The 24103-nt window shown below is 33.4% G+C and overlaps 1 long non-coding RNA gene across 1 annotated transcript; it reads right to left on the bottom strand.

Moving 5' to 3' along the window:
- Window positions 1-20473: 20473 nt before the first annotated feature.
- On the bottom strand, window positions 20474-23826 carry LOC126749103 (uncharacterized). The gene is made up of 3 exons (XR_007664880.1): window positions 23370-23826; window positions 21509-21656; window positions 20474-21450 (listed from the first exon to the last, which is right to left on the bottom strand). It is a non-coding gene; the product is annotated as an uncharacterized LOC126749103 (long non-coding RNA).
- Between the last annotated feature and the right edge of the window lie 277 nt (window positions 23827-24103).

Genomic DNA, 24103 nt, shown 5'->3' with positions numbered 1-24103 from the left:
CCGCTCGGCGACGCACCACCCGGTATATATATTGAAATAAGACTCATCTTTGTTGTATTTTAGTATATTGTGTACACAATTCGTATTGGCTTAATTAGATGTAGGGTTTATAATAATTATTAAATTCGCGTAGTGCTGATAATACTATGTTTTTGTAGCATCGCTTATACATAGAGCTTTTTAGTTCTAAATAAGTTTATTCATTACTGTCTAACAAAATCAAAGTTGGAAAATTATGATTAGTTCAATAACTTTTATTGAGAAATTGTAATTTAAGTATGGTGCTTTCTTTTAACGATCCGGTAATAATCCGGCCTCTTTTATAGTTATCTATTACAATACCTTACCTCATACTAGAGCCGATTTAAATATATCTGGACTATTTAATAATCTCTCACCGACGAACCAACCACTCGGACTAGGTATCTGTATATTCATATATCCATTACCTAAATATATTGTATTAGATTACTTTGTGCTGTTATTTTAATAAATATTATACTTACTTCTCAGTACTTCACTTTCTAAACAACTGAACAGTTTTAAAAACAACTGAAATTAAACCAATCCCTGCCAAACAAGAAGATATTCATTTTACTTTCATCTTTATTTTAACTTTAATCTTAAATCAAATCATAATATTTTTAATTAAAAAAAATGATAATTTAAATATAAAAATGCCCGTTCATTTAAATTCGCATATTGGTAATAATATAAGCGCATCCCACAGCGCTTCGTCGACCTTATTGCTTAAATTAATAATAGTAACAATCATGTTATGAGTGAAAAGAAAACACGGAATAATACAAATTTAAATAAAGATGAGATTTTAAGGCATCAGAGGGGCGAATGAGAGAATCGGATAATGAATAATATTTGTGAGTAACGCAACGACGTAAGAATGAAAGCATCCAACTGGCAGAGGAGGCAGCGGCCGTGCGGTCTGAAACTCCAAAATAGAATCATTCTACTTCAGTTAAGGTTTAGGTTGGCTTTATTTAGTTGTTCCGAGAAACGTAGTTTACTGTCGAGTGCTCACGCTCCATAACGAGCTAAACTGATTACACAACAATCTCTCTGTGCTAAGCTAAATAGAGTTTATAATTGAAAAAACCATCCGGCCCGTTGCGGCGGATGCTCTTGCTGGCGTTACAATGTTGCTAGGCCTCAATCGACCTACCGGAAATATTGCTTCTTTTCCAACGATTATTCATTTTACATAATCCTTATGGTTATTTTGTTTAAGTAAACGTTAATCTAAAATACAGGGTGTCCTAGTCAAAATAAAATAGGCATTTTCGGTTCACAAAGATACCAATAAAATTTCCCTATCGATTGGGATATGATAATAATTTTTAGTGACCCTTTGAATAGACATTAAAATAATGAAATATGAAAACTAACATAGGTTTTTTTTTCAATAGACGTCTCGAAAATATGTTACAGCCTATTTGAATTATTTTTCGTGACCTTAGTTTCTAAACTTGTTTAATTTTTTGGTTGAATATGGGTCAAAAACAACTACTTCAGAAGATCAATTTATATATTTTAGTCAACGTTTCGATTTCTATGACATCATCCTCAGGACTCAAAAACACAAATAAATATACATTCTGGCATAGTTATAAAGGTTACGAATTAATTCTTTTGAAGAACTGATTATTAATGTGTAAATTACCATAACTTCTAAGATTTTTAAATTTAAAAACCAACACATATGGCTCATACCATTAAATATCGTAGTTTTTAAAGAAGAGATCCTGTATATTAATAATTTTTGCGCAATTTCTATCCAAAATATGCCATTTTAAACATCCTGTATATCTTAAAAGTCTTGTATATTTCTTAGTATCGTCAAGTTTTTTAATATTATAATCATATATTATATTTTTATGAAAATGTAAATACGTAAATTATTGTTCTAGTTTTTGTACATAGTAGTTATTAGTTCTAGTTCTAGTATATTTTATTCATATTTGGTTTATAGTTCTAGTATATTTTATTCGTAGTTTGTAGTTAAAAGTTGATTAGTAGGGGTTATTTAGGGTTCTATTTACGTTTAGATTAATATTTGCTTCTATAGTGCCTAGTTTTTAAGTAGTTTATCTTGTCTGATCAGGCCAACCTGAAGTTCGAGGCCATGTAATATCAGAAAAAGGTGTCAAGACTGATCCAGATAAAGTAGAATCAATCGAATTGGCCACGACCCACAGACAAACACCAGTTAAGAAGCTTTCTAGGCCTTTGTATCTAATACATACGATTTTTAAGAAATTTCGCTAACCTTGCAAAGCCTCTACATAAGCTCACGGAGGACAAAATGGTATTTAGTTGGTCAGCAGACTGTAAAGAAGCATTTTAAGGGTTAAAAAGAGCACTGTGCACATCTCCAATTTTAACGTATCCGATACCTGGACAAACTTTTATTTTGGATACAGATGCAAGCAATGTTGGAATTGGAGCCGTCGTATCACAAAAATATGATGATGCCGAGCAAGTGACAGCTTATTTCAGTAAAACGCTATCAAAACCAGAGAGAAACTATTGTGTCACTAGACGAGAGTTATTGGGAGCAGTAAGAACTATTGAAAATTTCCATGAATATTTGTATGGTTAACGATTCATCCTTAGGACTGACCATGCCTCTCTGAAACGGCTGTTTCAGTTCAAAAACCCTGAAGGACAAATAGCAAGGTGGCTTCAACAATTACAAGAGTATCACTTTACAATAGAACATAAAAAAAGACGAATATTACCAAAATGCCGATGCTTTATCGAGAAGACCCTGCATTGAAACATGCCAACATTGTCTTAAAAAGGAATTAAAACAGCATCCAGAGGTACTTAATTGTAATCGTATTGGCCTTAACAGTCCTGAAGAGTGGAACGCAGTAGAAGAGTGGTCTTATTTACGAACTGAAGTCTTGGGAAATTTGATAACCAGAATGCAAAGATATTTCTGATAAATCTCCAAAACTTATGGAATTATAAAAGCTTATGGAATTCGTTGGTTATACAAGATGGATTAAAATAGACATATTTTTGATAGTCCTTCCTCGAAAGCGGATTCCAGAATTCTATTGTCGCGTGTGGATAAATTAGCCCAAAAATATTTTTTTTATTGAAAATTCCGTCCCTGATAAATTTTGCTTTGTTGGTCCAAATTATTTTTCTTAGAAAGTCAGTATCTTGATCAAATTGTTTTCACAGAATTCTACCCCTTTCAAAGCCTGCACTTTCGTAAACGTGTATGAATGCATTTGAGGATTGGCTAATAGTTTTTTAATTGAATAATAAAATGAACCTAAAATCATCCTTACCACATCTAATTAAAGCTTGCGGATACGCAGTAAACTATGCCAATATGTTCATAATTTTATCTTCTTAATTGGTAACTGGCTTTGTTTTATTTAATTCACATTTTAGTTTAGAGTCATAATAAACAAAATTATTTTGTAATCTTACAAACTTTCGTTGGTTTATTTATGGTAGATTATTTGATCACATAAGAACATGTCCCAACCTATAAAGTGCGCTGTTCGAATTGTGTCGACAGTTTTTACGATCTCCGCTAGAGGGCGTTAAATGAAATGTTAGCAAATTCTATGAATTTTCTCTTAAAATTTAAATGCAATGGTATAACTATTTTAACATCATCAAATGACAAATTAAATGACTAGTAATTTGGTAAAAAAATCACGTCGATAGCGTTTTTAGAACCGGAAATATTATCAAAAATGCTGATTTTTTTCCTTTATGGGCGCCGTGACGCTGCACCGCTTTTTGTAATCCATTGTTTTGTCAATTTTCTTAGTCTACAAAAAGACATACAAGTTTTTAATAAAACAATAATTCAATTAAATAAATGTTTTAGTCTAACAACCTACCTATTATAGAAAATACATATTTATAATACGCATATTATTATATTAACACGTCATTTAAAATCGAAAATAAAAAGTAGGCTTTGGAAGTGACAGCAGGAAAACAAATGAATGAAATTATTACAATCTGTCATAATTACCAATAGACGTGTCAATTCTTATTTTACTTATTCACTGTCACTGTTTTGTTATTGAGTTTTGAGTGTTTTGCATTTTGAAAATATTGATTTTTATTAAAATGCGTTTAACCAATGAAGAGGCATTCGATATGATTGGCGTCTATTTCGAATGCATGCGAAATGCAAGAGTCGCTTCCAGGGTTTATGCTACCCACTTTCCTGAAAGGCGCAATCATACAGGTGGAGTTTTCCGTAGGCTGATAAATCGGCTGAGAACTACGGGAAATGTTAATCTTCCAGTATACAGAAGACGAGGTAGGGGGCGAACGGAAGAAAACATAATTAATGTTGTTTGGAAAACACATTCCAAACAAGTTAAACCCCAAATAAAATTGTGCCGCCACTGTGTTTTAGACAAAGAAATCTTTTGCGTATGTTCGTCCCTCTTTAACACAATCAGACCGCCAAATTCCCGAAATCGGGGCAAATTAGATGCGGCGCGGACAAGTACGTAACGATTTACTACAGCCCCCGTTCCCCGTCGCGACAGTCACTTTTCACACTCGCTTAAAGACACATCTCTCTTGTTTCTAGCTCAAATTTTCCTCTCGCCACAAATTGTCGAGTGACAATTATTTGCTCTAATTGCAGAAAAATTGCAATTTATATATTTTATTTGCTCTTAATCGTTAAGATAACGATTTTTATATTAAACCTATATATTTTTATGCGAAGTGTGCTCAATTTAAGTAACATTTTGTGTTCACAAATAACTGTATGATAGTTATTTTTGGCTCGGTAATTAAACCAATTGATAACATAAAACGACGTAAGACGTTGTCTCGTTACTTGTGTTTGATGTTGATGGCTGCTGCTCGTGGTACCTGTGCATTGATACTTACCTGTTCTGGGTTCCGATGGTGAGCAAACCATACAAGGTAACCTTTTAAGTTTATTGTACTGTATGGCTGACCAATCTACTCAGATTTCATAAAGTTATGTGTAATTAATGTAAAGTACCTACAAAACAAAAACATTCAGTGTAGTGCTTTCCTGATTTAAACCTAGAGTACTGGTGGATTAGTGTCTCAATAGGTGTTATAGAAATAAAGAGACAGTTTTTCAATCGCTCTCCTTATATTTAAATTAAATTGAATTATAACTTGATACCAAATTCATGTAAAAAAAGGGTATCAAATTTTGCTGGTATTTTTGATAATTTGTTTTGTTCTATATTAATAATTTTACTGTTGTTATTTTAGTTAAGAAAAGCATGAATGGATGAGCGCATGACTTAAATTTAAGATTATTTGTTTTTGTTGAAATACACCCCAGTTTTCTTATTTTAACACTGACTGGGTGACTACAAAGATATTTATTTTATAACAAATAAATATTCTCACAAATGTAATTATTTGGTGTTTTATTTGCTAGTTGCAGTCGAGCCTAAATAAAGGTAAAGTAGCTCAGGATTTTGGTTAAAGTATATCCGAATAAAATTAGACTTGATCCGGTTGCCTCTGGTAAAAAAGTTCTTCTATTTGTACATTCAAAATAGAACCCCTACGGTAGTAGTGGCGGAGCAGATACAAAAATTTGATTTGTCCACTCTATTGTATGGTCCTTCGAGCCGGATCATCGGTTTAATTAAAATCCTTATTTTCCTTTGCACAAATATTAAAAAATATACTTTTTATATTCTCATTTTTTAAAGCACACACTACTTTGTGTCTCTATCTCTCTCCTAACACACTTTGTGACTCGCTCAACTCGCTCTATTGATCTCATAAGAAAATAATACACACACTCTCATTATTGATTGTGACTGCAACTAGTAAATTAATTTAATTTATTTTACACTGTTATTTATTTATGTACTGCTCGCTCCTCACCTATTTAATTATTTATTTGCCGTCGCTTCTTGTTAAGGTTTAAAGCGCTCGCTCACTAATGTTTATTATAAAAAACAATATTCGCTCGTTCAAATTTGTGTAAATTGTTACATATTTCTCAATATTTGTTATAAATTCTCATTCTCAAAATGGATTTTAAACAATTAAAAAATAAGCGCAAATATATTAAAGGGATGATTACTCGCATCGGAACTTGGGTAACAGATCACATAGAAACAGAAACAAATGTGCAAAATATTCAAGTTAGGCATGTTAAATTACAAAAATTATTTGACGATTATGATGAAATTCAGCTCTCTATTCAGGCACAAATTGATGAGACAAACATTGACTCAGAAGATAGTGACGTCACAGAAACTTTGGTTTATGATCTGCTCGCACAATTACAGGGGGCTATTAGTAAGTTAACGAAAACTACACACACACCTCCACCCTTAAGTTCTAATCCACCCCCTAACCCTCACTCTAACTCTAACGAAAGTCAAATTTCAACTAATATGAGACTGCCTGAAATTAAAATTCAACCATTTAGTGGAGAGTTTTCTGAGTGGACAGGTTTCTTACAATTATTTACCACATTGATTACTGAAAATAAATCAATTTCAGATGTACAACGTTTGTTATACTTACGTAGTTTTTTGCGCGGTGAACCTTTAGAAATTATAAAAAGCTTACCCTCAACAAACGAAAGTTTTCAAATTGCAATTGACTTACTCAAAAAAAGGTATGAAAATAAATTGACCGTAGTCAACACTCTTTTTGCTTCCTTATTTGAGGGCTCGCCTTTCTCAAAAGGCACAGCGGAAACACTCAGAAAATTTGTCACTGATTTAAGAAAAAATTTAGAGTTACTGAATAGCTTAAAATATGAGTTTTCAGACTTATGGGAACTTTTGTTAATTTATTTACTACAAAAACGTTTAGATTTTCCAACGTTAAAGGCTTATGAACTTGAAAGAAATTTGGAAGAATTGCCAAGCATTAATTCATTTTTGGAATTTTTAGATAAAAGGGCTACCATCTTGGAAAATTTAAACTCTGTAAGCTTCAATAACAAACCTGACAAAAAAGCCTTAAATAAAGTTGGGTTGCATGTACAAAATTTTGCAAACTCATCAAATTCTCTAAACCCTAACAACAAACAAGTCTTAACTTCATGCATTTTTTGTAATCACACTTCACACAAAATTTATCAATGTGATAAATTTAAACAGTTGGGTTTAAATGAAAAAAGACAATTTGTTAGTAGTAAAAACATTTGTTTTAATTGTCTAGGTACTAAACATTCTAGAAATGAGTGTCCTTCAGGTGGATGTCGGGCTTGCTCTGGTCGACACCACACTCTTCTTCACGATCCTACCTACCGATCTTTTGGTGGAAACGCACCATCTTCTCAAACAAACAATTATTCTCGAAATGGAGAAAATCGCACTGCTCATTCCAATCAACGGCAATCCTCTTTCGCGCAACAAAATAGAAATCAATGTCAAACTACTTATCAAAGAAATTCTCAGGCTCAAAATACATCTCACAGAAATATCTCTCAAACTTCAGCTCTTACCTCAGAAAGAAACCTTCCAAATGACGTTCAAGAAAATATGTCGCAACCCCCTTTAATTGAAAATCAATCCTTGCTCACAAACAGTTTGACCTTGTCAACCTTCTCTTCCACACCCTCTCTAGTACTCCTAGCAACTGCTGTGGTTACTATATATGACAAATATGGAGTCCCTACAAAGGCTAGAATTTTGTTAGATTCAGCAAGTCAAAACTCGTTTGTAACTGAAAATTTAGTCCAACGCCTTAACTATGTCCCTTACAATCAACCCTTAAGAATAAGTGGTATTTCCAAAGGCTCACTTGAATGTAACAAAATGGTGAATATTATGATTCATTCAAATGTCTATGAAAACCAAAGTTTTTCGTTATCTTGTGCTGTTCTTCCTGTGATAACCTGTAAACTCCCTCAAATACCAATTAATAAAGAAAAGTTAAAAATTCCCCACCACTTTAGACTAAGCGACCCCAACTACGACTCCCCCTCTGAAATAGATATGCTCATTGGCGCAGATTTATATTATAATCTGTATACCAACGATACATATCATTTAGGAAAGAATCTTCCAGTGTTAATAAATACCTACCTGGGCTGGGTTATTGCAGGACATGCTCCTATTTTGTATGGTCAACATACAATGTCAAAGTCCCTCGTAAATTGTGCCTCTGTTCATACCGCAACTATGGAAAGTGTTTCTATGCTCACCTTTGAAACTCCCTCTCTGGATTCCATCATGGAAAAATTTTGGAAAATAGAAGAACTCCCCCAAAAAGTACACCATTCAGAAGATGATATTCTTACTGAGGAAATATTCGTGTCAACTACCAAGGTGTTACCAAGCGGTAGATATCAAGTAAATCTCCCCTTAAAAGTCCCAGCTGAGAATCTAGGTGATTCATTTTTTATTGCTCAGAAAAGATTTGAAAACCTTGAAAAGAAGTTTAAACATGACCCCGAATATTTTTGTAAATATCAAGATTTCATTCATGAATACCTAACCTTAGGTCATGCAAAAATTGTCCCTCTTTCACTGAGTGACAAGAATGTAGTTAAATATTTCTTTCCCCATCATGCTGTTTTAAATCACCATAGCACGACCACTAAATTCAGGGTGGTTTTTGATGGTTCGTGTAAGTCCTCTTCAAACTTGTCGATAAATGACATAATGCACAAAGGCTATCAGGTACAACCTGAGTTATTTGATATTATATGTCGCTTCAGGACATATAAATATGTACTCACATGCGATATTGAGAAAATGTATCGCCAAATACAAATCAACCCTAGTCAAACATCCCTACAAAATATTCTGTGGCGAGATGACCAAAACTCCCCCTTGAATTGTATCGAGCTGCTGACGGTCACCTACGGCACAAATTGTGCACCCTTTCTGGCTACTAGAGTTTTACTTGAGATAGCTACTCAAAATAAAGAAATGTATCCTCTTGCGTCATATGCTCTTCTACACCAATTTTATGTAGACGATGGATTATCCGGAGTAGATAAATTTAATGATTTAAAATTACTTTATAATCAACTGACTACTCTTCTAAAATCTCATGGATTTTTATTGCATAAATGGTGCTCCAACTCTCAAGAATTTTTATCATCAATTGCACAAGGAAAACCCAAAGAATATGATTTTAACTTTGGTGACACTCCTAACAAAGTATTGGGACTTATATGGAATCCTATCCACGATTTGTTAGGTATTGCACTTCCCTGCACGCAATTAGTTGGTCCATTTTCAAAGAGAACAATTTTATCCATTATCGCACAATGTTACGATCCCTTGGGATTATTATCTCCCGTAATCGTAATTGGAAAACTGATCATCCAAAAACTTTGGATGTCTCAATTAGATTGGGATACAGAGATCACGGAAAAGCCCCTTATTGAGGAATGGACTAATCTAATCTCAAATCTGAACACTCTTGCCAATTTAAAAATTCCTAGATGGTTGTTCTCTAATAAAATCATAAAAAGAATAGAATTCCATGGATTTGCTGATGCCAGTACAAAGGCATATGCGGCATGTGTTTATGTTCGAACGATAGTAGAAGATACCACAGTTCATACCTCATTAGTCTCCTCAAAATCTCGAGTATGTCCTCTTAAGGTGGTATCTCTCCCCAGGCTCGAATTATGTGCTATGCTCTTGTTGTCACAATTAGTGGTCAAACTTATTAAAATTTTCGAACAACGCATTACTCCTGAAATAGTACATTTGTGGTCTGACTCCCAAATAGCTTTATGCTGGATAAAATCTCATCCGAGTAATTGGACCACATTTGTAGCTAATAGGGTGTCTCAAATCCAGGAGATGACATCAAGTTTCTGTTGGCATCACATAAGATCAGCCGATAATCCGGCGGATCTCCCTTCTCGAGGTGTTTTGCCACAAGATATTATCGACTGTGATTTATGGTGGCATGGCCCTAAATTTCTGAAAACCCCTATTATTGATTTTGACAACCTATATGAATTCTCTATACCCAATAATATCCCAGAAGCAAAAAAGACTTCTCATTTAAACGTTGAAAATATCAACCCTCATGTTTTCTCTAATCTTTTTTCTCATTTCTCACGGTTTGAACGTTTGCATCGTTCTGTTGCATACATTTTAAGGTTCATCCATAACTCATCAAAACCAGCTCTAAAGGTTACTGGCATTTTGTCAGTTCCAGAACTCCAAAACTCTCTCAAATTAATTGTGAAAATCTTACAAGAACAACATTTTCCAAATGAACGAAAGGCTCTTTTAAACAAGCAGTAAATTAAAGATAAACATATTTTAGTCCTCAATCCATTTATAGACAGGGATGGAATAATTCGTGTTGGTGGAAGATTAAGCAACGCGAATGTTGATTTCGATCAAAAACACCCGATGTTACTGCCATCACATAACACTGTAGTGTCCATGATGTTACATCAGGAACACATAAGACTCGGACATGCTGGTCCACAAACTGTCCTGTCTAATTTCAGATTAAGATTCTGGCCTCTCAATGGGCTCAGGGAAACAAAACGTCTCATCAGAAAATGTGTAAAATGTTTTCGTTTCAGAGCATCCCCAGCTCAACAAATAATGTCTGACTTACCTGAGTCCCGAGTCACTGTATCTCGACCTTTTAATAAGGTAGGAGTGGATTATGGAGGTCCCTTCTTAATTAAATCCTCAAATCTTCGAAAGGCTCCTCTTAGTAAGTCTTACATCGCAATATTTGTATGTATGGCTACTAAATCTGTACATATAGAGTTAGTGACAGATGTTTCAACTGAAGGATTCATTTCGTCTCTTAAACGTTTCATTGCACGTAGGGGAAATCCTGCACATATATTTAGCGATAATGCTACAAACTTTTTGGGTGCAAGTAACCAAATAAAGGAAATATTTGACTTTTTCAAAAATTCTGATAATTCAAGTAAACTTGAAACTTTCACCGCTACACAAGGGATTGAGTTTAAATTTATACCACCAAGAAGTCCACATTGGGGTGGCATTTGGGAAAGTGCCATAAAAAGCGTAAAGTATCACATAAAAAGGTTAATTGGTGAATCCCGTATGACTTACGAACAATTTTCTACAATACTCTGTGAGATTGAAGCCATACTCAATTCGAGACCCTTGAGTGCTCTGTCCAACGACCCTAACGATTTGACACCGCTCACTCCCGGACACTTCTTGATAGGCACTAGTCTCACATCAATTCCTGAAAAAGATATAACAGCTATCCCCGAAAACCGACTGAAGTACTGGCAACGCTGTTCCCAAATTAAACAGTGCTTTTGGAAAAGGTGGACTGTAGACTATTTTAATCGGCTTCAGACTCGACCAAAATGGTTGAAACCCTTGCCCAATCTTCAAGTCAATGATCTTGTTTTGATAAAAGAGGATGACACACCCCCACTCAAATGGCCTTTAGGTCGTATTATAGAAACGATGCCTGGTAAGGATGGCAAAGTTCGTGTCGTTAAATTAAGGACTCAGCACGGAGTCTATACACGTTCGATTGCTAAGGTGTGTCCTCTCCCAAATTCTGACTCTGAGGAATCTGATCTTCCTGGAGTCAACGATGCAACAACTTGTATTGTTGACCCTTAAGTATTTCTTCTTTCCTTTTGTTGCTGGCGGGCAGTATGTTTGGAAAACACATTCCAAACAAGTTAAACCCCAAATAAAATTGTGCCGCCACTGTGTTTTAGACAAAGAAATCTTTTGCGTATGTTCGTCCCTCTTTAACACAATCAGACCGCCAAATTCCCGAAATCGGGGCAAATTAGATGCGGCGCGGACAAGTACGTAACGATTTACTACAGCCCCCGTTCCCCGTCGCGACAGTCACTTTTCACACTCGCTTAAAGACACATCTCTCTTGTTTCTAGCTCAAATTTTCCTCTCGCCACAAATTGTCGAGTGACAATTATTTGCTCTAATTGCAGAAAAATTGCAATTTATATATTTTATTTGCTCTTAATCGTTAAGATAACGATTTTTATATTAAACCTATATATTTTTATGCGAAGTGTGCTCAATTTAAGTAACATTTTGTGTTCACAAATAACTGTATGATAGTTATTTTTGGCTCGGTAATTAAACCAATTGATAACATAAAACGACGTAAGACGTTGTCTCGTTACTTGTGTTTGATGTTGATGGCTGCTGCTCGTGGTACCTGTGCATTGATACTTACCTGTTCTGGGTTCCGATGGTGAGCAAACCATACAAGGTAACCTTTTAAGTTTATTGTACTGTATGGCTGACCAATCTACTCAGATTTCATAAAGTTATGTGTAATTAATGTAAAGTACCTACAAAACAAAAACATTCAGTGTAGTGCTTTCCTGATTTAAACCTAGAGTACTGGTGGATTAGTGTCTCAATAGGTGTTATAGAAATAAAGAGACAGTTTTTCAATCGCTCTCCTTATATTTAAATTAAATTGAATTATAACTTGATACCAAATTCATGTAAAAAAAGGGTATCAAATTTTGCTGGTATTTTTGATAATTTGTTTTGTTCTATATTAATAATTTTACTGTTGTTATTTTAGTTAAGAAAAGCATGAATGGATGAGCGCATGACTTAAATTTAAGATTATTTGTTTTTGTTGAAATACAGCCCAGTTTTCTTATTTTAACACTGACTGGGTGACTACAAAGATATTTATTTTATAACAAATAAATATTCTCACAAATGTAATTATTTGGTGTTTTATTTGCTAGTTGCAGTCGAGCCTAAATAAAGGTAAAGTAGCTCAGGATTTTGGTTAAAGTATATCCGAATAAAATTAGACTTGATCCGGTTGCCTCTGGTAAAAAAGTTCTTCTATTTGTACATTCAAAATAGAACCCCTACGGTAGTAGTGGCGGAGCAGATACAAAAATTTGATTTGTCCACTCTAAATGTTTTGGCATATATTGCTTTTAATCCACATGTGAGGACCAGAACGTTGGCTAGGGAATTGAGTCTTTGCAGAACGACTGTGAGAAATATTTTAAAAGACCACGGGTAAATTAAAAAAGCTACAAAAATAAATATTGAATTTTGAGATCCACGGCTTTTTTTGGTTTGCTCATTGTTATTTTGAATGAGTTTTTACTTTAATGTCAAACTTTTGTTTTTAGAATGCATCCATATCATGTTGTGCTTCACCAAGCTCTAACACCTGAAGATTTTGATCGGAGGTTAGATTACTATCACTGGTTATTAAATATGGCTAATGAAAACCCCAATATATTTTATGAAATATTATGAACAGATGAGGCTACGTTTACCAGCAATGGCGGTATTAACTTGCACAATATGCATTACTGGTCGGAGACGAATCCACATTGGATGCAGCAGGTCCAGCAACAAGGTCGCTGGTCGGTGAATGTATGGTGCGGTGTTTTGGGGGGAAAAATTATTATTGGACCATTTATATTTCGAAGATTAAATGGGGCAGTCTATTTAAACTTTTTGAGTAATGAGTAACACCCTCTTTTAGAGGAGGTTCCATTAGCCATTCGCCGTGACATGTTTTTTTAACATGATGGGTGTCCTTCGCACTTTGCAAGAGATGTAAGACAATTTTTAGATCTCACATATCCTGCTAGATGGATTGGACGAGAAAGCGTATTTCCATGGCCTCCTAGATCACCAGACCTCACTGTGCTAGATTTTTATCTGTGGGGAACACTAAAAGATTTAGTATTCGCAACTAGGCCGAGCACGCCCGAAAATATGGTTGAAAGGATAAGAGAAGCAATCGAAAGTATTTCTGTAGCAGAAATTGAGACTGATGTTCTCTCAACCAGGCAGAGATTATTAGATTGTATCCAAAATGACGGACAGCATTTTGAGCATCTAGGTCGCCATTAATTTGTTTGCTATTTGTTTTGCTATTTTGGAAGTTTTAGTTAAGTTGTTATTTTAACTTTAAGTATTTTCCCGTTTCATTATTAAAGCTTACTTTTTATTTTTGGTTTTAAATAACGTGTTAATATATTAGTTAAATCATGATAGTAATATAATAAATTCGTTAAAGCTATTTAGGTTACTAAAATAATACATATAATCGAAAGTTAGCAAATAATAGACCAAGAAGACCGGTGCGCCGCCAGCCGTAATCGCGAAAAATGCAGCATTTCATGTTTTAGTCAATATTTCCGGTTCTAAAAACGCTATCGTCGTGATTTTACCGAATTATTAGTAATTTTATTTAAAATTTAAAAAGAGTTTTACCATTGCATTTAAATTTCAAGAGAAAATTCATAGAATTTCCTAACATTTCATTTAACGCCTTCTAGCGGAAATCGTATAAACTATCGACACAATTCGAAAAGCGAAGTTTATAGGTTAGGACATGTTCTTTAAAATAAATTAACATTGGTTAAAATCGCTTAAGTCAAACCAGAAAAATTTCTAGATATAAAAAAAAAGTTTTGACTTCCCCCCACCACTTTAGTTTAAGAAATATAGAAAAAAATTTATAACAAAAGACAAAGGTAATTAAGAAAGCAATAAAATGTTAAAATGCATATATTGTAAATACCACTTATTTTGAAAAAAATTGTAGAAATAACTAGTTTTCTATTTGGTCATGCCTGTGATGCCCTCTGGCGGCTGTGCCCCAATCTCGAAAATAGTTTCCAGCATTTTTTTTAAGCACTTTTGTAAAAAAATTTTTTACCGGAACGCTCTATCTCAATTAGCCGCTGAGATATAGCCGGTGAACATTCTTATTTGCCCACCCGGTACATATATTAACGCTATAGAAACTGGTAACGGCATTAGAAACAAAAATCAAATTTTTACAGTTGCTCATTCTACTAGCAATACTTTCTATTCATCTGAAGTAAATCTGATTTTAAACTTATAAAATAGGCTTAAGGGAGGTATAGGAAAAGCTATATTTGAATATAGAAAAAAAGAGTGATTTTTTTGCAAACATATAACATAAATGATATGTAGATAAAGATGATGGTGAAGTGTGAGCTTCTAAAAATATTTAATTTTAATAATAAATAATTCAAAAAAGAGGAATGGAAAAAAGAATATCGAATACATCATATATTTATTTATTTATTTATTTATTTGCACTTTACAGATTATATTACACTGGATCCTATTACAAAGTACAATCCTAAATCTAAATTATTTCATCGAACTATAAACTAATTACATTTCTCATAAAATTCTTTTTAGTTAAAATAAAGGAACATTAAATCAGTAAAATACACGTATAAAACACACGATAAGATTACACATACTGAAACGAAGAGAATATTGTGAAAGCAACACTGTCAAAGTTCTAATTAAATATTTGCATCAAATACGCTATTTACTAATGAGTATGAACCGGGCTTAACGATTGCATAAGTAGCTCCGAACGCGAAGAAAGTCACTTTAGTAGGTCATCATCTCTCACATTGTCAATGCGCTAGATCTCCGTAAATAGTACAAGTATTGTTAGAAGTGAAAATAATATTAGTAGTAGAAGTTCTAGAAGAATAGAGGATCATTAATAAGGCGATTTAGCAATTTAAAAAGATATACTACAATAAAGTGGAATCTACGTCTCAATCTCAATCAAGTTCTCTGTACCCTTAAATATAAGTGTTTCACTGCCCTTAGATATTGGGATTCAGGAGAACTCTCCCCCTCCAGAAAATCTAGATGTCTATTGTTATTGGAAACATATTGTAGGTCAAAACTAAGAGCATTAGTATTGTATGGAATATTGGGGTTCCAACCAAAGTATCTAGCAAAAGCATCACAAATTTCATTTCCATTATTAAATACTTTATAGATTAGATATTAGAAAGATACATTGAGTTGGGGATATGAACCGAGCTTTTCTTGAAATTAAAAAAGGTCCAAAACGACTTGGAATCAATACTTATATTGCGATGAATAATAAATATGTAATTATTGTATGCATTTTTTTATCTCATTTTTAATTTCACTTCTTATGTTTTAAATTTAAAAGTAAATATTATTAAATGTATATTTCTTATATCTTTTGCGTAAACTATTTTTACGTTTTAATTATGAAGCTAGTAAACCAAACCCGGTATTTTTTTGTGTTTTAGGTTTTATTTTTGGGTATACACAAGTTAAAAATTTCATATCATTTATAATACAAATATTTGACGGTACTATTAACATTTTTATATACATCTAAAAGGCTCCAATCGGCTTGCCTTAAAATTTCATATAAAAACCTTATATAATTGCTTCTTTTAAAGCTATACTCAACATTATTATTTTGTAGTTCTTTTTCATGCTTCTTTTGCTGACGTGAAACCGAAATATTTAATGTGGGATAAAAGGCATCTTTAACCAAGCTAAAGTAACTGTTAGCCAAGAGCAATGCATTTTTGCTCTTGGCTAACAACAAGTAGACATATCTCAGAGATACATTTTTTTTTTGGGAACGAAGGGGTATAAGTCATCTCCAAACTGATTAAAAATTGAATGAAAAATCATAATAATTTATCAAAATTTTATTACACCTTTAAATTCGAGGTGTGGATAAAAGAATATAAAATACACTATATATCTTAGAAATATCTCTTGCAGGCTTCTCATTGCAAGCTTTTCATTGCAGGATATGTTTACAGGCAAATAGTTTAAAAAATCATAATTATTATGAAAAACTTTGTTACACCTTCAAACTCGGTGCGTAGCTAAAATAATACTTGTATGGTATATAAAATATATATACAATAAAACATATCAGGTAATAATATTTGTTTTTAAAACTGGAGATTTTTTCCAACTTTTTGTTGCATTCAATGATATAAATTTATTCTTAACGGAAAACCAATCGGCAATAGTGTCTGTACCGGTAGATATGATAAAGAGTATAGGAGATTAAAGCTTAGTAAAATCCTACAAGTACTAGACAAATTTTAGTTCTTGTAGGATTTTTCTCAAATGCATGAAGCATATTTTCGTCTTGTAGAGTTGCTGCTGTGTTATTACTAATTTACTTTTTGGAACTTGCATGATGCCGGTTAACGCGGTCAGTATATTTTTCTCATAAAGACGCCTGGCTGCTATTAAGAGCAATCATCAGCACGTGACTTTTTGGTATTTACAAATGTAATACAAACATTGTCATTTATAACTCAAGTTCTATATGGGTTTCAAATTTCCATTCCTAGGATCTATGATTTTAGGCAGTAGACATTTAAAATAAAAAATCTTGGATGGATATTAGTTTTCTATCATGTTTTCTTTCCAAAATGAATCATTTATTTTCATTTATATATAAATAGTAGCAATGTGGCATTCTTACTCTCTATTCGCAGCCATTTTAGGCCTAAACTGATCCTTCTTTGGCTTCCTACTTTTTCGTTTAAAATAACAAACTTTTGACTTTCCGTCTTTTCTTTTGTAATTTTTTAAAAATAACCATAAATAACTTAACAGTATAAAGAACAAAGCGCACAAAATTGGAACACCTTCGCAATTAAATACTTCTAAGTAAACTCCCAATCAATTACTCTAAATATAAACATTCAAAATTCAACATTTGAATTTTACATAATATTGAATTGCTGTTAACCAGTAGCCGATACCGCCGTTTGCGCACATCGGGACGAACAAGCGTCGCGCGTTTTTTGATTTGATTCACGCTATCCCTGACGTGCGTTGTTGCTAAATTTACTAAACTTTGTTACTAAACTTATCGGCGGTTCAAGAAATTGTAAGAAAAATGCCTGAATTTTGTATTTCCATTCTTAAAGGTTTATTGTTAATTCTTTTGAAATGGTTTTTTAATATAATATTTCTAAAATCGATGTATCTACAGACGTATGGAAAGATTTTTTTATTTATCTTTTTGGTTTTGAAATAAAAAATCAAAATTTTAGAAATTAAAAAAACTAGCACCTATCGACTCTTGAAAGAAATATGTATAGTTAGAAAAATTTATAAAGAACCGGTGACATCAACAGGCGGCAAAATCCGCGCATCTCGTTATTCTATCGATCGGGTCAGATGACTATGTCGAGGTCTGAAGACAGTGGAGGCGGCACACTTGTTGAAATTATTAATATTTATTTTTACTAGAGTTTAAATAGCTCTAGATTTTTAGTAGGTATAGCTAGCGATATTATAAGTGCGTTTGATTTAGTTGAAATACCAACTAATATATGCAATATTTGAATTTAATTGCTCCGAGATTCGTTTAAAAAAATGTAGATAAATTAAAATTATATTTTTTAGCATTGTGATGTGCCCATAAAAAATCTAATAAAAAATAGTTTTACTTACAGGAGGATGCAGTTCGCTAATTATTTTTAAAACAGGACTTCAAATAGGTAGTTGAAAATTATTCTTTATTCGCATTTTTTTTTTAAGGATTAGGTATTTTAAACGAATTGTGTAAAGAAACAAATTGGTATAAGCTTAAAGTTTTATTTCATTATTTTACATATATATTTTTATTCACTATCAGATAGTGTATTACAACCTAAATCAGATTCATCCGATGAAGACCATTCGATCTCTTCATCAGATGAGCCTGTATTTACTGTAAATTTTAAAGAATCCAATGCTTCATCAAAAAGTTTGTCTATATGGTTGCAAATATTTATCCACTCATCATTCGAAATTTCCGCAAATTTCTGCCTTGTCAAAGTTTCGACATCCGCCAATTTAAAAGTGGAATTTCTGCTTGCCACCCAATTCTTAACAGTTGCCCACATTTTTTCTATCGGATTAAGCTCTAGGTGGTAAGGAGGCAAACGTAACACAATGTGTCCATGCTTTTTCATTAGGTCGTCCAACTTGGTTTTTACAGGATATTCTGGTGTTATATTGCAATGTAGGGTAAGTAAATTACTTGGGTTTTACAACTGACTGAAATATACTGTACTCACATTTTAGAGTAGGTCTTCTTTTTTCAACTATGTAGAAATCATACAATATTTGTTTTATATCTTTAATTTGGGTCAAAGTAATATTACCAATTTTCTGAGATTTTCTCAACCTTTTTTTCCTTGGACTGGTAAAGGAACAGGAAGGTAAATTTCTATATCTTCTGACTCTTGGACCACTCTTCTGTAAGTTGACTGGGATACTCGAGTGGCAGCTAACGTACGTTGTCTAAAATAATTATATACTATTATTGTAAGTTATCAATACAATAAAAATTAAAATTTGAAAACATCCTACAATAAAATATGAATTTATATTGTTCACTTACCTAACATTTTTCAAAGGAATAGTAATTCCTTGCTCTGCTTCTTTTTTCATAAAAGCTGCCACGTTAGAAATAATCTCTCTCCCTTGGCTGTGAATTATTTGTCCTTGTTTGCCTACTTTCTTAGGTAACATCTAAAAAAAAATTAGAAAGTAAAAAAATTAATATACACATGCACACTCTAGGCTGTACATATATACCTATTATTTTGTTAAATACCTATTATTTTGTCACTTAAAATCAAAGTATATTTTAAATAATAAAATTTTTAACAGTACTTAATTTTAATTTATTTTTTTAAATTATTAGACAATTGAATAATTTAAACCAATTTTACTTACCTTTTACAATAAAAATCGGATAGTCTAACTAGAAAAACTATAGTCTATTTCACTATTATCCTTTAAAAAAAAACACACAACAGATTTTAAATGCCTTATAACACGATTATCTCACTTCCCGTACGAGACGACACTGAGTAGGCCTTCAGGCTACGTCATAGGCTTTAAATCCCCGGCAGGTACAAAGAAACGAAGTACGGCGACTGCTTTGTTCTTGCGGTTTCTTTAAAAAGAAGCGAGAGAAAATATATTGCGGTCGTCTTTTCTCTCCTCCACCGGATTTTCTATCGATTTTGTATTGAAAAATGGGTTTGTGCGCATATTGAGCAGTCGGTTCTTTATAAACTTTTCTACCTATACATTTCATTAGTGAAAACCGCATTAAAAAAGATTGTAAAATGAAAAAGTTATCCAGGAAACAGGAATTTATGGGTGAATATTCTTCTTAAATTGCTATTACCCATGCATTTTATTTAAATAAAATGCATGTATCAAAAATCTTACTATTTGTGTTAATAATTAATTTCAACAATATTTGTGCTTCTTCAAAATAAAACATTTTTCAGTCCTTTTAACTTAAAAAAGTTATAGGAATATACATTATAGAATATAGTTAAGCATCAAAAGTGTAACAAGCTGTGTAGGCAGCGCTTCTTACAAGTGGGAGTCCTACACACATTAAATTCGAATTTCGCTTTTCAAAAAACTGTATTTACGAAACCAAGCAAAGTATCTTTGTTGGGGATTCTGAAACTTCTTGTTAACATCGGCAACCCTGCTGATTAGTTCGTGAAGATGCGCAAGCCGGTCGCGCTCGAAATGACTAGAACACGTTTTACCGTTACAAATCAGTATCAAATCAACTTGCAAGGGTAAAGCTTCGGTTTCCTAAGAAGCGGTACCGCAAAAGAGCAGCCGTAATTTGGCGGCCGTTTTTATCAACGAGTAGTACGGCCGCTTTGGACGGTGAATATTACTGTAAACTAATACGGTGCGATAAAATACCGTGACAAGAGCCAGTTGACAGTTCAAATCAAAGATTGTGTGTGGTTTTTGCAAGATGGACGACCTAAGTTTGGCTATTCTAATAGTTCTTGAGGATGAAGAATCGTCAGAAGAGGAGGGCAGAAGGCAAGAATCTGATATTTATAAAAAACGGGAGACGGAGGGTGCCTATGAAATTCTGATATGCCGTCATCTTATACCAAATGACACAAAATTTAAAGAATATTTTCGATTATCTCCGGAATTGTTTCGTTACGTATTGGATAAAATTCACGATGATATTACTGCGAGAGCAAGCAATCGAATTAAAAAGCCGATATCAGCAGAACAAAAGCTATGTATTTTTTTAAGGTAAGTAAATGTAACTAATAACAATGGTAGTGTAACGTAAGATTATTGTAATATCTGAAGTGTATTTAAAAAATTAAAATCATTGCTCTCTGCAGTGGAGTTGGAGGTGGATGGTCCTGGAGAGACAAAGCAGATGCTCTCATTACTCCTGCTTTGATTGTATAGTGCTAATTCTGCATTTCCAATCATAGTAACTATCTGCAGCCTGAGCCTTACCTGTTCTGGTGTAGGTAGTTTTTTAACAATTTTAGCCATAGATGCAAAAAATAAGTCATTCTCGTCTTGAGCTTCTTGCTCAAGTCGGGCGTCGGAATTATCACTTGATTTACGTTTTTTTACTGAATATAATGTCGATTTAGAAGTCGTACTACTGGTACTGTCAATGCTAGGAGTATTGTATATCTCCGACTTTTCCGATTCTGTCCGGCAGACATTCCAGGACCTCGTGTCTTGTGTCTGTATAAGCAAGCTTTGTTCTTCGCTACTATCTATTTCGGACATGTTTTGTATATTGATCTGATTCATGTCTTCCTGAGAGCTTTGGCTTGTCTTTTCAGTATTTTCAATGTTACTTACTGTTCTAAAAATAAAATAAGAATAATACAGGGGCTTGATCTCAAAAACACATTCATTATTACTTCCGTTTTACACTTGGGCAGCTATCTAAAAAACACAGTAACTCCGACCTTTTTTTTGCAGCTTCTCCTACTGATCCGGTACTGGGTTTTCCCCTTTTCCTAATGTAGTAGTCTCTAATATAAGCCCAACGTTTACTGCAGTCAATATCTGAAATGTCAATAAATAATTAAATATCACACTATCATTATATGTAATTGTTTATTTTTAACTAGAATTTTATTTAATAAACACACAATACAACTCGTGTTTTTAAAAAATTAATTTATTAAACACAATAATACAATTTATATTACAATGTTGCAAAGCTTACTTTATGACTGCGCTAAGATGACTAACTACTCCTCTTTCACATCCTCTATATATATATACTTCTAAATGCTGAATAAGCTGTGACAATTATTATCTTAAACTAAACTTATATTAAGCATAAGTGGCCATATAATTCTAGGTCTATAATAATATGTAATGTTGTCATTACTGTATTTTTAACAGTTTGGAAGATTCACGTTTATATTTTACGCGAGAAAAGGAGAGTACAGCAAAGAGTGGCAAAGTACATAAACTGAAAGAACATAACCTATAATTAAACTCTACATTGAAAATCAATCGATACCTTTCATAGTTTTCTCAATTTTGGGATTACACTGGAATAAAGTGGAAATTTTAGAAAAATTACTATAAAATCGTAGTAGGCTAAGATATTGACAAAATCTTAAAAACGTCTCGAGGGATCATCTAACAGATACTATTCTTGCCTACTAGGACCATCAAACGATGGTCATATGGCGAGCTATCAAATATTGGCCAAAAAAGTGGCTGGGGCGATTTTTATGATGAGCAGTTTATTATAACAGTATTGCCTTTTATTACACAGCTCATTCTTTTTAGATTTCTGGCTACCGGCGAGTCCTACAGATTTTTGGCATTTCAATTTCAAATAAGTCAATCATGGATTGGTGTTATAGTACGACAGGTAGCAACTAGTATGGTCAAAAGGATGCTCAATGATATCATACCACCACCATCAATGGAAGATTTTCGCAAAATTTCTAGACAATATTTATCCAAATGGAACTTTCCGAATTGTGTTGGAGCAATAGATGGAAAGCACAGTCGAATAAAATCACCCAAAAAAAGCGGATCCCTGTATTTTAATTACAAAGAATTTTATTCTATTGTCATGCTTGCCATTGTCGATGCGGATTTAAAATTTGTCGCTATCGACGTTGGATCATACGGTCGGGAAGGAGATGCAGGAATATATCTTAAAAGCAATTTTGACAGGAAAATTTTAAATCACGAATTTAACATCCCTCCTCCTCAACAGCTTTCGAGAACAGACACTGTTCTTCCAAGCGTCATTCTTGGGGACGAGGCATTTGCTTTACACGAAAATCTAATGAAATCTTTTCCAAGAAGGCAATCAGCTAATGATCATGATAAAGCAGTGTATAATTATCGCCTTTCTCGTGCGAAGCGTACAACTGAAAATGCTTTCGGAATACTATGTCCATATTTTCGCATTTTCTTTCAACCCATAGCTGTACCTCCCGAAACAACAGATATGTTAATTGTGTGTGCCTGTATATTGCACAATATATTGCGTGAAGCAAAAATACCTGCTCCTAATCAAGCTACAGTAGATGATGTTATGCCTCTACCAACACAAAATCTGATTAATCTAGCGGAAAATAATGCACGTGCCCGACAGACATCATTTGAAATTCGTGGTAAATTCAAGAATTATTTCAATGGACTTGGCGCCATTGACTGGCAAGATCGTTACTTTAGAGAACATTGAAACCTTAGATATGTATGTATATGTATATAATAATTGTATTATTAATAAATAATACTCACCTGTTTTACGAAGTATTATCCTAATTTTCTGCCATAAGCTTTGTTTTAGTTGCGTCTTTCGGTATTCTGATAATTTTACATTAAAAATTGATTCATGAGTTCGAACAAAATCAATTAAAATTTCCTCTTGTTCGCTAGACCAACTATTTTTTTCAGCCATTTCTAATTATTAGATATTATTTAAACGAACAATCACTACACTGACTACACAAGACCGCAGTTCACCCGAAAACGTTTATATAGACTACTGTCAAAAATCGTGGTTGCACTATCCCAACGTACAGAGCGGCCGCTTCCGAAATTACGGTGCCGTTTTTTTCTGTGCCGAACGCTCTGGCGGAACACACTTCGATTTGCAAGTACATACACGCTTTTTCGCTGCGAAGCGTGCCGTCAAATTACGGCCGCTCTTTTGCGGTACCGCTTCGTAGGAAACCGAAGCTTAACTGTAACCTGTTCATTTTGGCTAGACAAATTAATGTAACTCTAGTTTAGGGCTAATTATTTTCCGTAAATTCGATTATTTTATAAAATTACTGGTGGTGTGCCAAATAAATAGGTGTTCAAGTAGCAGAAGGGTGTTTCACTAATCTCAAATCGCCAAAATCGAAATACAACATACATTCCACGTCAAGGAAATTTCTACAATTCAAAAACCAGATAAAGGTGGGCAAAAAGTTGGAGAAAAATTCAATCTTCGATTTGCATCCCGTTCAATCTTTTTAAATATTTTT

Source organism: Anthonomus grandis, chromosome 22 (assembly GCF_022605725.1).
Source record: "Anthonomus grandis grandis chromosome 22, icAntGran1.3, whole genome shotgun sequence".
Taxonomy (NCBI): domain Eukaryota; kingdom Metazoa; phylum Arthropoda; class Insecta; order Coleoptera; family Curculionidae; genus Anthonomus; species Anthonomus grandis.
This window is presented reverse-complemented; position numbering and strand designations above follow the sequence as displayed.